Raw genomic sequence first — 12,897 nt, 5'->3', positions numbered from 1 at the left:
GTTTTAGTGAGTTTTACTCTCTGATTTAGGGTCTTGAAAAGAATCCACAGAGGTCAAGACTGTCAAAGCATTATTAAAAAAAAAAAAAAGAAATCTAGAACTTTGGAGGCCAATACCACTCATAGTGTCTATTTACTAATTTACTCTTCCTGAGCAAAAGTGAAGAATGGGGCATGGGGTAGAATTGTTAAAAAGGATAGTGTTTGAAAGTATCATAAAAGTCAAAATTCACTTTTTAAAACTTGTTTATATACACTACCACGTGTAAAATAGAGAGCTAGTGGGAAGCTATTGTATAGCACAGGAGATTAGCTTTGTGCTCTGTGATGATCTAGAGGGGTGGGGTGGGTGGAGGAGGGGAGTCAGAGGGAGGGGATATATAAGTACATACAGCTGATTCACTTTTTTGTCCAGCAGAAACTAGTACAACATTGAAAAACAATTATATTTTTAAAAAAAATAATAATAAATGAAAAAAATTTAAAAACAAACAAAATACACCAAATAAAACTTGTCTATTCACCGAATAGCCATATATAAATATGGCTTCTCATCTAGCAAATTGCCTATCTTTGGTCAATAGGTATATGTTGATCTATTTTTATTTTTCTATTGTTTATATTTTTTATTATTTAAACTAAGCCTCACTTTTTGACTCCTTACACATAACTTTTATAAAAGTCATAATATTAAATAAAAGCAACTAGCCAAAGATATTTAAGAAGGAAGAAATTTAACTTCTTCCACCTGAATGTTAAAAGCAAATGGGAGGATAGATAAACAACTATGTTAAAATAAAATGTTAAAATTTGTGAAGCTATTTGAACAATTAAATGCAGCCTTCCTTTAGACATACAGTGTCCATAACATCCTAATTTGTGACTATATAAAAAATATCAGCCTAAGAACTGTGAATATGTCCAGAATTGTATTTGCTATGTCCTTATTTTTAACAGATGAATTACTCAGTTTGGGGACTTTTTCTCCTAGCTACTATTTTTGTGGGGTTCCTTCATGGCAACCTTTTCATCATATTCTACCAAATACATGTTTTCATTTAAACAATATCATATAGCATGAACTTAAGAGTTATTAGGCCACTGTGCAGGTTCTCTGTAAGATATTTTCTCTATTCCCCAATCACTGATTTTTTGGTGTAGTTAATACAAATTCACTGTTGCTCTGTGAACCAAATATTATAAACCAATAGAGATATAGCTGAAAAGTGCCTTAGGCAACATACAATGAATGAATAGAAGGTTTTTGTTTGCTTATCTCTATTAATTTTTTTTACAAATATAATTTGTAAACACAAAAAACTAGACTTCAATAGGAATTGAAGTAATTATAGTTATTATGATACTTTACCCCTCACATAACTTATTTTGAAATATATCTAGACCACCACACAGTCCTCCTGGGAAAAATGTTAGGCACAATATCAGTGCAAGTACACAAGAAAAGATAAATTTTACATCTTTGTTACTTTGAATTTATATCAACTATACCACAAAATCATCTGTTACATGTTTCCTCTTCCCCCCACCCCCCGCCCTAAGATTTAACATCACTTCATAAAAAAGTGGGCTTCCCTATTAGCTCAGATGATAAAGAATCTGTCTGCAACACAGGAGACCCAGGTTCCATCTCTGGGTCAGGAAGATCCCCTGGAGAAACAAAAGGCTACCCACTCCAGTATTCCTGCTTGGAATGGGGTCACAGAGAGTTAGACACAACTGAGCAACTAACATGTTCATACAAATGTAAAAGTAGTCAATATGTATCAAATGTATGTATATTGTCATCCTGCTTACTTAACTTATATGTAGAGTACATCATGAGAAATGCTGTGCTGGATAAATTACAACCTGGAATCAAGATTGCCTCAAGAAATATCAACAACCTCAGATATGCAGAGATACCCCTCTAATGGCAGAAGGTGAGCAGAAACTAAAGAGCCTCTTATGACGGTGAAAGAGGAGAATGAAAAAGCTGGCTTAAAGCTCAACATTTAAAAAACTAAGATCATGGCATCCAGTCTCATGGCAAAGAGATGGGAAGAAAGAGGAAGCAGTGACAGATTCTTGGGTTCCAAAATCACTGTGGACAGAGACTGATGCCATGAAATTAAAAGACACTTGATCCTTGGAAGGAAAGCTATGGCAAACCTAGACAGTGTGTTAAATGCAGAGACGTCATATTGCTGAAAAAGGTCAGTATAGTCACAGCTATGGTTTTTCCTATAGTCATATACAGATGTGAGAGTTGAACTATACAAAAGGCTGAGTGCTGAAGAATCAATGCTTTTGAATTATGGTGCTTTAGAAGATTCTTGAGAGTCCCTTGGATAGCAAGGAAATCAAACCAGTCAATCCTGAAGAATATTCATTCATACTTGATTCCCTGAATATTCATTGGAAGGACTGATGCTGAAGCTCCAATATGTTGGCCTCCTGATGCAAAGAGCTGATTCACTGAAAAAGACAAACCTTGATGCTGGGAAAGACTGAGAGCAAAAGAAGGGGGCAGCAGAGAATGAGATGGTTAGATAGCATCACTGACTCAATGGACATGAGCAAACTCTGAGAAATAGTGTAGGACGGGGAGCCTGGAGTGCTGCAGTGCTGGGGGTTACAAAGAATCAGACACAACTGAACTACCGAATAGCAACAACAAAATCAATAAGAATATCTAACATCAGATTTTATTACCATTGCCACTTAAAGAAGTCGGGGCTCCTCTATCCTGGGTTGGCACAGAAAAAGGACAAAATGTTCCCAAAGCTCTACTTTTTCCAGAAAGCAAAGATGCACACACCATTGAGGAAGACTTGTCCAAAATGTGCCAGGAGATGGCTTCCCCTTCTGGTTGAGATAAAGTATTGGGGACTGGATTTACTCTCTCCCCTGAAATAGCTAACAAATGAACAATAAAATATGTAAAGCAATTGTTCTCAAGACACTGGGCATCAAAAAGCAAAGGACAGTGATCTCTGAGACATGGGGGGAAAATGTGAATGCTTTAATTATCCCTACTTAGAGCTTGGGTAGGGTTTTAAGATCATGGGGTGGAGCAGGGGAACTAAGACAGAGTTCAGTGGAATCCTTCAGGTGATGAGATGGAGCTCCAAGGCTCGGGAGACCCAAATGTCTGTGGTTCATAGGACAGAGTACTAACAGTAAAAAAGCCACAGAAGAGAGAACTCTGGAGAGCTGCAGAAGGGCTTGCTGATTATTTAGTTGAGTCTTGAGTGAGGAGACTAGTGGGGCTCCCACTAGTAATAAATCCTTGTGTGGCACACACAAGGATTTGTAGTGGAAAAAAGAGGGAAAAAGTAATAGTAACAACAAAATAAAAGAGCATCAGTGAGTTGGGAGACAGCCTGAAGCAGCCTGATACATAAGTAATTGCATTCCTGAAGGAGGAGGGGGAGCAGCAGAGAAATATTTGAAGAAATAAACTGCTGAATTTTTTCTTCTGATTTTGTGAAAACAGTGAACTCACAGATCCTAGAAGCTGATCAAAACCCAAGCACATAAACATAAAGAAAATATGCCAAGGCACAGTATACTTGCTCAAAATCAGTGATGAAGATAAAAGACTTAAAAAGCAGCCAGAGGGGAAAAAAATCACATTGTTAAGGATAATAGCAGACTTCTCAGTGGAAATAATATGTTAAGAAGATAACTGAACAATATATTTAAAGTAGAGTTATTAAAACCTGTCACTCTAGAATTCCATGTGTGTGTGTGTTCAGTCATGTCCGACTCTATGTGATCCTATAGACTGTAGCCCACCAGGCTCCTTTGTCCATGGAATTTTCCAGACCAGAATACTGGAGTGGGTTACCACTTCCTCCTTCAGGGGATCTTCCTGACCCAGGGACTGAACCTGAGTCACCTGCATCTCCTGCATTGGCAGGCAGATTACCACTGAGCCCCCCGGGAAGACCCTTAGAATTCCATACCACTTTAAAAAACAAACAAACCAAAACAAACAAACAAACAAAAAACTCAAAAATGAAGGCAAAATAAAGAACTGTTTTAAAAAGCTGAAAGCATGAATCCCCACAGATTCATATTCTAGAAATGCTAAAAGGAGTCCTTCAGTTAGAAGGAAAACAGACTTCAGTCCAGAAGTTAAGACTGGCAGTCCAATGGTTAAGACTCTACAGTGCTTCCGCTCAGGGGGCATGCTTAGGTTTGATCGCTGGTTGGGGAACTAAGATCCCGCAAGATGCACGGCCAAAAAAAGGAAAATAATACCGTATAGAAATCTGGATATACATAATGAAATAAAGACACTGGAAATAGCAATTCAGTGGGATTTATTATTATTATTATTACTAGTATTTAGTTATCTTTACAGGACTACTGTTGCAGAGGTCCTAAGGGAATACCCTCAGGCTTGATGATGTGTTAAAAGTATTCCCAGGACTCTGCAAAGTTGCTCTAAGTGTGGCTAGAGTGACCTATAGCAAATGAAACCGTCTAAAAGGAACAGGTTCATGGGTGAGGTCCAGGAGAAATCGGGTGCAGGTTTTCAGAGGAGTTGTATGGATATGTTTAATTCTCCCAACAACAGTGCGTGTCAACATGTGTGAAGTGACATCAATCCAAGAAGCTCTCCTGTGTCTTGGGGTACAGAGTTTTAATGGTGGTGCATCACGTAGGCCTCGACTGAGTCATCACATTTTGCCTTCAGACACAGCCTGCTGTTTCAGATTTCTATACCATTGTGAGCTTCTTTCAGGCAGGTTTGTGAATGAGGAACTAGTAATATGTCCATAGATAAAATACACCTCTTCCCAAATCCAAACAACCTAATCATCTGCTTTGCCTCTTGATTAGTTCCAAAAGGAGGCAACAATAGCAGCTTATTCTCAGCAGCCTGTGGGTGGTGTGTTACAGGTGGCCCTCCCCACAAGCTGGCCTCTGTGAGTCCTGTGTCACCACGGTCAATGCATTTAGTCAGCCCTAGCTTGTTCTTCGGAGAAGGCAATGGCACCCCACTCCAGTACTCTTGCCTGGAAAATCCTGTGGACGGAGGAGCCTGGTGGGCTGCAGTCCATGGGGTGGCTAAGAGTCGGACACGACTGAGCGACTTCACTTTCACTTTTCGCTTTCATGCATTGGAGAAGGAAATGGCAACCCACTCCAGTGTTCTTGCCTGGAGAATCCCAGGGACGGGGGAGCCTGGTGGGCTGCTGTCTATGGGGTCGCACAGAGTTGGACACGACTGAAGTGACTTAGTAGCAGCGGCAGCATCTTATTCTTCAGTTTCTGACATTAATTATCATGCTCTTATCAATTTAGTGTAATTTCATACTAGGGATTTTGCATCAAGTTCAAAACCTTTCTACTCAAATAATGATGGGAAACTGGTGAATTCAAATAGCCTGTGAATACAGTAAATGAAAATTGAGATCATTCACAGTTAAAGGCAAATTGTTGTCAGCTCTTTTCCAAGACTGAGGGAAAAAAAGCATTTGCAAATTCAATCATTCTCCTTTTGGCTTGAGGTAGATTTTGCAGTGTTGAAACCACATCAAGACTGCTGATGCTATGTGTGGTACTAAAAGTCTTGATAATCTACTGTTGGTCTCTCTCCATCAACCGTTTTCCTCATGGGTCACTCAGGGGTATTTACATATATTGATATCAACATTTTAATTTCCGACATGCCATTAATTAAACTGAGATTTTAGTTTCCTAGAGCTATTGTAAAATCAGTATACAAATTGTAAGACAACATTGTTCTTTTTTTTTTATTTCACTGTTCTGAGGGCTCCAAGTCCAAATTTAAGGTATTGAATCTGAATATGTTCAAGCTTTCTGATACACCTGCCAATTTGCGGGACGCATAGATGACACAGGAAAACAGTGAACTGTACCATGAGAGTGCAGCTGGCAATTTATATGTAGGGAAATCTACAAGTAAATGGCTTGGATTAATTCAATTCAGTTTAGTTTAGTCACTCAGTTGTGTCCGACTGTTTGCGAGCCCATGGAGAGCATCACATCAGATTTCCCTGTCCATCACCAGCTCCAGGAGCTTGCTCAAACTCATGTTCATTAAGTCAGTGATGCCATCCAACCATCTCATCCTCTGTCGTCCCCTTCTTCTCCCACCTTCAAGCTTTCTCAGCATCAGGGTCTTCTAAATGAGTCAGTTCTTTGCATCAGGTGGCCAAAATATTGCACTTTCAATTCAGCATCAGTCCTTCCAATGAATATTCAGTACTGATTTCCCTTAAGATGGACTGGTTGGATCTCCTTGCAGTCCAAGGGACTCTCAAGAGTGTTCTCCAACACCACAGTTCAAAAGCAGCAATTTTTCAGTGCTCAGCTTTCTTTACAGTCCAACTCTCACATACATACATGACTACTGGAAAAACCATAGCTTTGTGCAGACAGACCTTTGTCAGCAAAGTAATGTCTCACTTTTTAATATGCTGTCTAGATTGTCAAAGCTTTTCTTTCAAGGAGCAAGTGTTTAATTACATGGTTGCAGTCCCATCTGCAGTGATTTTGGAGCCCTTAAAAAAAATAAAATCTGTTACTGCTTCCATTGTTTGCTCATCCATTTGCCATGAAGTGATGGGACCAGAGACCATTATTTTCATTATTTGAAAGTTCAGTTTTAAGCCAGCATTTTTACTTTCCCCTTTCACTTTCATCAAGAGGCTCTTTAGTTCTTCACTTTCTGCCATAAAGGTGGTATCATCTGTATATCTGAGGTTATTGATATTTCTCCCGGCAATCTTGATTCCAGCTTGTGCTTCATCCAGCCTGGCATTTCACATGATGTACTCTGCATATAACCTAAATAAGCAGAGTGACAATATACAGCCTTGACATACTCGATTCCCATTTTGGAACCAGTCTGTTGTTCCCTGTCTAGTTCTAACTGTTGCTTTTTGACCTGCATACAGATTTCTCAGGAGACAGATAAGGTGGTCTGGTATTCCCGTCTCTTGAAACATTTTCCACAGTTTGTTGTGATCCACACAGTCAAAGGCTTTGGTACAGAAGTAGATGTTTTTCTGGAACTCTTTATGATCAATGGATGTTGGCTATTTGATCTCTGGTTCTTCTGCCTTTTCTAAATCCAGCTTGAACATCTGGAAGTTCACGGTTCATGTACAGTTGAAAGCTGGCTTGGAGAATTTTGAGCATTACTTTGCTAGTGTGTGAGATGAGTATAACTGTGCGGTCACTTGACCATTCTTTGGCCTTTCTTTGGTATTGGAATGAAAACTGACCTTTTCCAGTCCTGTGGCCACTGCTGAGTTTTCTAAATTTGCTGGCATATTGAGTGCAGCACTTTCACAGCATCATCCTTTAGGATTTGAAATTGGTATCAGTTCAGTCAGTCATGTCCGACCCCTTTTGACCACATGGACTGCAGCATGCCAGGCTTCCCTCTCCATCACCAACTCCTGGAGCTTACTCAATATCATGTCCATCCTGTTGGTGATGCCATACAACCATCTCATCCTCTGTTGTCCCCTTCCCCTCCTGCCCTCAACTTTTCCCAGCATCAAGGTCTTTTCCAGTGAGTCAGTTCTTCACATCAGGTGGCCAAAGTATTGGAGCTTCAGCCTCAACATCAGTCCTTCCAATGAATATTCAAGACTTATTTCCCCTAGGATGGACTAGTTGAATCTCCTTGCAGTCCAAGGAACTCACAAGAGTCTTCTCCAACACCACAGTTCAAAAGCATCAATTCTTTGGTGTTCAGTTTTCTTTAGAGTCCAACTTTCATATTCATACATGACTACTGGAAAAATCATAACTTTGAATAGATGGACTTTTTATGGCAAAGTAATGTTTTTGCTTTTTAATATGCTGTCTAGGTTGATCATAGCTTTTCTTCCAAGGAGCAAGTGTCTTTTAATTTCATGGTTGCAGTCAGCATCTGCAGTGATTTTGGAGCCCCCAAAAATAAAGTTTCTCACTGTTTCCATTGTTTTCCCATCTATTTGCCATGAAGTGATGGGAACAGATGCCATGATCTTAGTTTTCTGAATGTTGAGTTTTAAGCCAACTTTTTCACTCTCCTCTTTCACTTTCATCAAAAGGCTCTTTAATTCTTCATCACTTTCTGCCATAAAGGTGGTGTCACCTGTGTATCTGAGGATTTCAAATAGCTCAACTGGAATTCCATTACCCCCACTAGCTTTGTTTTTCCGTGATGCTTCTAAGACCCGCTTGATTTTGCATATCAGGATGTCTGACCCTAGGTGACTGATCACACCACCATGGTTATCTATGCTATCTAGGTCATGAAGATCTTTTTGTATAGTTCTCAGTGTATTTTTGCCACCTCTTCTTAATATCTTCTGCTCCTGTTAGGTCCCTACCATTTCTATCTTTTATTGTGACCATCTCTGCATGAAATGTTCCCTTAGTATCTTTAATTTTCTTGAAGAGATCTGTAATTGTTCCCATTCAATTGTTTTCCTCTGTTTCTTTGCATTGCTCATTGAGGAAGGCTTTCTTATCACTCCTTGCTATTGATTGGAACAGCGAGGGGCCGGCTGGCGCGCAGGGGATGGCGGCACCAGGGGCCCAGGCTGCCCACTGCTGGTCCCTGGCCACGTGCGCGCCTTGCTCCCCGGAGCTGTCGGCCACGAGCCACGCATGGAGGCGCTGGCTCCAAGGCGAGCCATCTCCCCGCTCCTTGGCCGGCGCAGGTGAGCGTGGACGACCTGGGCGGGGGGTGCAGGGTTGGATGTAGTAACAGATATAATTAAATGAGCAAGGTCAGATGGAGAGTTTTACATTTGTGGGAGTTTTTCTTTGTTTCATTTTTTAGTTCTTTTTAGTGGTTTTTTTTTTTTTTAAGATATCTTCTTTTATAATTTTTTAAAAAGCTGAAAAGCATTGCTGATAAATACAGAAATTTTGGCATATTCTCTGGTTTTTCTTGATGTTTAAAATGTTGGTAGTAAGTTAAAAAGTAAAACAGAGAAGTGACTGCAAAACGTGCACAGTCTAATAGCACTAAGGGCTATCCATCACTACTGTTGGAATAATCTTGAATATTCTGAAGAATTGGTGCCAGTTAAGTTCTTTATTCATAAAAAATGTCAGGTAAGGAATATTCTTTCTCAGCCAATTATACTCACAAATACAATTTAGAAGTAGAGTATTCTATATATTATGAAGATTGATAAGAATTCCCTTTTTCTAATCATTGCTAAGATAAGACTGAAGAAAGTTAGCTACTTAATGCTAATGAATTACTAATTTTTACTTGTCAGATATAATGCAAAAGGCAAATTTTGACTCCTGAACTACTCCATCTGTCTGCTGACCTCTTTTTATGCCTTGGAGTGGTTGCCTGATCTGGGGACCGTATGCCCTCAGCCTTTCCTGTAGCAACAAAGCCACATGATTGAGATTTGGAACTGATGTAAATGCCCATTCCAACTTCATGGTAAGAAACAGAACCTCAAATGCAGGTGAAATAATCATTTGATAGATCTTTTCATCAGCCTATCGAGGATAAAGTCAGAAATTATAAAAAAGAAAAAGACAACCTTCCCAAATGATTTTAATGTCACCGCAGTAACTGATGTAATTCCTTTAGAATCAAGTCACTCTCTATACCCAGGAGCTCTTTTTAGTCAAATAGACCCCTGGATGTTGGCTGCACTTGGCATTTGGCTGTCCTCCATCAATACACAGATAAAATAGGCTCTCTTTATAATGTCAGCATTAAGTTGGCTGTAATTGAAATAAATAGTTTTTACTGCTTTTCATCTTTACAGATAGTTTAGAAGAATTAAATTCTTATTTTGTACAGCTTGTGCCTTATTCTTTGGAATGAGAAACTTCTGGATGAACTTCATGAAATTTGATATTCTAAAGTTATCTGCCGGTTCTTCTTGACAGTGCTGAACAATGACAAAAAGAAAAACTTCATGTTCATAAATGACATTGAACCTAAGATTTGGAGAGTGGCAGAGACATGTTTTGATTTAAAAATTGAGCAGAACATGTCAGATGAGAGAAAATGAGAATATACACATGCCAAAATGTCATTTTCATAAAATACCTGTTTGAAAGATACTTCATTTTAAGCAGAACATTAAATAAGTCTGTAAAGAAATAACTAGGACCACACTTTAGAAGCACTCAAGATTTTTCTTTGTATAGATTTGCATGGTAGATTCCAAAGGTCCTGATCACTATTGTGCCAGAAAAACTATGTGTTTGTGAAGATAAAAAATAGATCAACAAAATACATCATCAAAAATTTCACCAAGTTTATCATATAGATTTAAATCTAAGTTAGAAATATACCCATTTTATATAGCATATCAGGTAGTGGTCATATATGCAGACTGCATTCAAGTTCATATGAAACTTCAGAATATCCTAAAACAAAGTAGAAACAACAGGGAATCTATGAAAGTGAAAGTGTTAGTCAGTCAGTTGTGTCTGACTCTTTGCAACCCCAGGGACTATAGCTCACCAGGCTTCTCTGTCCATGGAATTCTCCAGGCAAGAATACTGAAGTGAAGAGCCATCCCCTTCTCCAAAGTATCTTTCGGACTCTTTGATTGAACATGGGACTCCCACACTGCAGACAGATTCTTTGCTATCTGAGCCACCAGAGAAACTTATCCCTAAATTCAATAGGATGAAAAATCAACAGATCAGATTTTAGAACAACCCAAATCAGTAATTATGTCCACCAGATCATTGTTCTGGCTTTTAATCCTAATTCTCTGCCAGACAATATAGTTGTTTAATCTATATATCTTTTGGACATACCTCTTCCCATAAGATAAATTCAGTTGCTAGGTAGGACTACGCTTAAGGTGGTTAACATATATGTTATCAGTCACAATGAAAAAATAAAATCAGAAACAAATGGAGGACTTGAATGAGTCTCATTCAGTTATCTTATTTAGGGTCCATACATGCATGCTTATGTCTTTCATATGCATGTCTTTGCTTGTGTGCTAAACAAGGTTCTCAAAATACCCTCCACATGTATTTCATGTTCCTGTACGGAACTGAACTAAAAATATTTTTTAGACTTATATTGCGATACTTGGGTTGTTTTCCTCAGACTGTATTCACTGTTTATCTCTCCTTTCTCTTAGTGCTATCTTGTGTTTCTCTCTCTCATATTTATTTTTCTTAAAGAGAAGATACTCCTGGTTTCGTGGTTTAGACCAGGGATTTACTCAATATCATCTTCTACAGTATGGTGACCAGAAGCCTCATGGACCATAACATTTCCTGTAGTTGAGTTACTATGCTAAGCAGACTCAACTCAAAGATAGCAAGTCTTAATTCTTAGAACGTGTAAATATTACTTTATATGGCAAAGGGTCTTTGCATTTGTAACTAAATGAAGGATTTTGACATGGGGAAACTGTAATGGGTTAGTTAGATCACAGTTGTCATGATAAGAGAGAAGGAGGGAGAGATCTGACAGAGAAGGTAATGTGAAGATGGAGCCCAGAGAAAATTATAAGATGCCATTCTTAAAAATGGGCATGGTTGGACTACAAGAAATGCCAGCAGCCCTCAGAAATGGGATGAATCAAGGAATTCTTCCTCAGAGCCTGCGGATAAAGTACAGCCCTGATAAAACTTTGATTTCAGTACAGTGAGATAACAATTTTGGACTTCTCACCTTCAAAACTGTGAGCAAATACATTTTGTTGTGTTAAGCCACCAAGATTATGGCAATTAGTTACAGCAGGCATGAAAAAAACTAATGCATTTATATAATTAGTTCATTCTTTGCATAATTAAATGTGTTATTTAATCATCTGTCTGATTTAGCAAAAATAATACTGATTTAATAGGATTGCTCAACAGCTACTTCTCTGTAGGAAAGCCTGTGTTACCCTTGCCTGTTTCCCTTAAATTTTGCTTTTGCCACATGATTGGGTCAAGGCAATATTCTCGTCTCAACATTACTATTAATTTATAAGAATGGACAGACCTTCCATTCTTTATTCAGTATACTACATTAACATATGAAGGTATATTATCCTAAGCTATTTTAAAGATTAGTATGGTTTCAGAGCGAATCTAAAAAAAAAAAAAACAAAAAACTCAAGTTTTAAAGAATCTTCTTTCCTTTACATGAATTGTTTAATTTTAAATCTTAAGTAATTTCACTCATACAGAAATTTCACATTATTAAGTGCTCTGAAACAAACACAAACATATAAACTTCGAAAAGTCTTGTTTTTCTTGATGTTTTGGGAATGGGGAAGTCCATCCTCTGAAAGCTAAAGTAATATGAATTCCCAATCACATCTCACCTTTTAAATGAAACCTTGAGTTATGTAATCCATCCCAGGATGTTATAAGGTCTTACATTTGTTTTATTTCCCTTAGAGCATTAGAGCACATGGTGAAAAGAGTCTATATCTGAACTTACAAAGCTGAGGATGGCTGATATTAACATGTATTAAAATTGCCATTTTCCCTCCCTTCTCTGTATTTTTAAATATTAAGCAAAATGGGCAAAGCACTGATGTAATAAAATAGGCGTATACTTTGTTCGTGCCTTACTGTAGGGATGAACGAGATACGGCTACAGCTCAATCACTGTCAATCAACATATAATAACATCAAAGAGCCATTACTGAAAATATGATATAAAATAGCCATTCAAGAATATCCATTATTAAGGGATAAAGTGCAGATTTATGAAAGCTAAGGATTTCTTCTTCTCCTTTGTTCCACTTTTCTTAGAATCATAGAATTTTAATCAATGGTTATCCCTTTATCCTATTATCCTTTCCTATTTTCATATTTCCCCCTCTGGAAGACTAAAATACTTTGCATAAGATTCAAAGGCAAATTGAATATTTTAAGGGTATCTGCAGGTTTTTTATATAACATATACTCCAAG

This window comes from Muntiacus reevesi, chromosome 6 (assembly GCF_963930625.1).
Source record: "Muntiacus reevesi chromosome 6, mMunRee1.1, whole genome shotgun sequence".
NCBI lineage: Eukaryota > Metazoa > Chordata > Mammalia > Artiodactyla > Cervidae > Muntiacus > Muntiacus reevesi.
Note: the sequence above shows the minus strand (reverse complement) of the source record.